Source organism: Triticum urartu, chromosome 6A (genome assembly GCF_056163025.1).
Source record: "Triticum urartu cultivar PI428250 chromosome 6A, HENAU_Tu73, whole genome shotgun sequence".
Classification (NCBI taxonomy): Eukaryota; Viridiplantae; Streptophyta; class Magnoliopsida; order Poales; family Poaceae; genus Triticum; species Triticum urartu.
Genome location: NC_141878.1, coordinates 100,240,641 through 100,243,854, shown reverse-complemented (window position 1 = coordinate 100,243,854; position 3,214 = coordinate 100,240,641).

Sequence of the window (3,214 nt, the reverse complement as noted above, 5' to 3'; positions counted from 1 at the left end):
CAGTACTGGGTGGCGTCAAGGTTATCTCACCAACAACTGCATAAAGGAGATTTTCGATGTCGGTGAACTCAGGTATTCCAGAACTGCAACGATAAAATTGTGACGACAACACCTCAGAGCTCAACTCCCCGGGACACTGCCACAACCCCTAAATGTCAGGAGGCACCAAGAACAATGTTCTCGTCACAAAACCATCGGAATGATTCCAAGATACACGCGTGATCCTAATTTTTTTTGTGAAATTTGAGGAGAGAAGAGTCAAAACTCTACGTCAGGAGGCCTCACCAGAGCGACGAAGGGACTGAGGAGTAAAAGGAATCCTACTCTCCGATATATATAATCCTATAAGACTCAAAACATTTTTCTAGACTCAACAATGCCAACGATTCGATCAAGCAGGGGGCTCCTATGTCGGGGAAGGCTCTGATTACCAACTTATATATAACACCCACGATGCGGCTATATCTCCCACGTGTCAGAGCACGACTTAGAGGCATAACCGCATAGTAGGCATGTCGCAATAGGGGTAATCTTTACACATCCCATGTACTAAATATGAAAGGGATAAAGAGTTGGCTTACAATCGCCACTTCACACAATACATAAATATAGCATTACATCATCCAGAATACAATCAAGGTCCGACTACGGAACCTAATAAAGAAAGACAACCTCAATGCTAGATCCCCGATCGCCCCAACTGGGCTCCACTACTGATCAACTGGGAACAGAACAGCACAACGAACAAGATCTTCATCGAGCTCCCACTCGAGTTGGGTTGCCTCACCTGCACTTGTATCATCGGCACCTGCATCTGGTTTGGAAGTAATCTATGAGTCACGGGGACTCAGCAATCTCACACCCTTGCGATCAAAACTATTTAAGCTTATGGGTAGGAAAAGGTAGTGAGGTGGATCTGCAGCAAGCACTAGCATGTATGGTGGCTAACTTACGCAAAAGAGAGCGAGAAGAGAAGCAAAGCACGGTCGAGAAGCTATAAAGATCAGGAAGTGATCCTGAAACTACTTACGTCCAAGCATAACACCAAAACCGTGTTCTCTTCCCGGACTCCGCCGAAAAGATACCATCACGGCTACACACATGGTTGATTCATTTTAATTAAGTTAAATTTCAAGTTTTCTACAACCGGACATTAACAAATTCCCATCTGCCCATAACCGCGGGCACGGCTTTCGAAAGATCAAAACCCTGCAGGGGTGTCCCAACTTAGCCCATCACAAGCTCTCATGGTCAACGAAGGATATTCCTTCTCCCAGGAAGACCCGATCAGACTCGGAATTCCGGTTACAAGACATTTCGACAATGGTAAAACAAGACCAGCAAAGCCGCCCGATGTGCCGACAAATCCCGATAGGAGCTGCACATATCTCGTTCTCAGAGCACACCGGATGAACACTACGTACAACTAAAACCAACCCTTAAGTTTTCCCGAGGTGGCGCTGCAAGTGGCTCTGTTTTGGACCAAAACTCAGAGGAGCACTGGCCCGGGGGTTTAAGATAAAGATGACCCTTGAGTTTGTAGAACCCAAGGGAAAAAGGCTTAGGTGGCAAATGGTAAAACTAAGGTTGGGCCTTGCTGGAGGAGTTTTATTCAAGGTGAACTATCAAGGGGTTCCCATTATAACCCAACCGCGTAAGGAACGCAAAATCAAGGAACATAACACCGGTATGACGGAAACTAGGGCGGCAAGAGTGGCACAAAACACCAGGCATAAGGCCGAGCCTTCCACCCTTTACCAAGTATATAGATGCATTAAAGTAAACAAGATATAATAATGATATCCCAACAATATCCATGTTCCAACATGGAACAAACTTCATCTTCACCTACAACTAGCAACGCTATAAGAGGGGCTGAGCAAAGCGGTAACATAGCCAAACAACGGTTTGCTAGGAAAGGTGGGTTAGAGGCTTGACATGGCAATATGGGAGGCATGATATAGCAAGTGGTAGGTATCGCGGCATAGCAATAGAGCGAGCAACTAGCAAGCAAAGATAGAAGTAATTTCGAGGGTATGGTCATCTTGCCTGCAAATGTTTCTGAATTGACGAAAGCTTGATCGTCATAAGCGTACTCAACGGGTTCCTCGATCACGAACTCGTCTCCCAGCTCTACCCAAGACAAGGCATGATATGCGGGATGTGATATGCAATGCATATGCGTGATCTGGAAGGAAAAGATTGAACTAGGCCTCAACTTGGCAAACCAAGAGTGCCGCTAGAAAGATGAGTTGATTTCGGTCGAAATCGATATAAAGATCACCGGAAACGGATGCACGGTTTGCAAATGGCAAGCAAAACAATAATGACACAAATCTGCGATTAACAGCACGATGCCATCTAGAATGCAACAAGAAACTAAGCTACTGCACTCCAACATAGCAACAAAGCACATGGCAGGGATATACTAAAAATGCTTCACAAAAGATGAACACTGAGCTACGGATAAATCACACACGAGAAGGTTCAAACAAGCATGGCAAAAGTGCAAAAGATATCAGCATCACAGACTTAGTGAAAATACGAACATGTCAAGAATTAACATCAGGAAGCAATGTTTAGAGCAAGCTAACAACATGCTATTGGAACAGGACATAGCAAACAAAGGCATGGCATGAATCTACTCAAAGCATATAACAAAAGTCCCTTACTGACCATAAGCCCAAAAGGATTAGAAGATATGATGGCACCCATGTAAACATAGTAAGTTTCGCTAACAGATTCAGACTTTGCAGAAAACTGGACATGGCAATAACAGAATTATGAAGGCATGTTTGCGAGCTCGATTCACTCAACACAAGGCATTGCATGACAAGCTAAGCATACTACCAGCCAGAAGACATGTTCAAGAAACTAACCATGGCAAGAACAATCTCATAGCATGCATGGATCAACTACAACAACCTTGGCAAAATTGATTAACACATAAACAATCCGCCAGGAACATTTTATAGCAAAAGTAGAGCAAGATTGAGGCATGCTAGGCTACTCCATAAATGCAAACAGGGATATGGATGGATATAGAATAACCATATGCCCAAATCATCCTTAGTGAACATACTCAAAAGAAGCATGGATCTCATTGTAGCAACATGAATACATGGCATTAAAATAACAGTAGGGAACTGACTTTGTGAAATTCAAAGTCCCTGAAATCAGCAATATCACGAGAGCTACTTTGCATGCTTGTGAT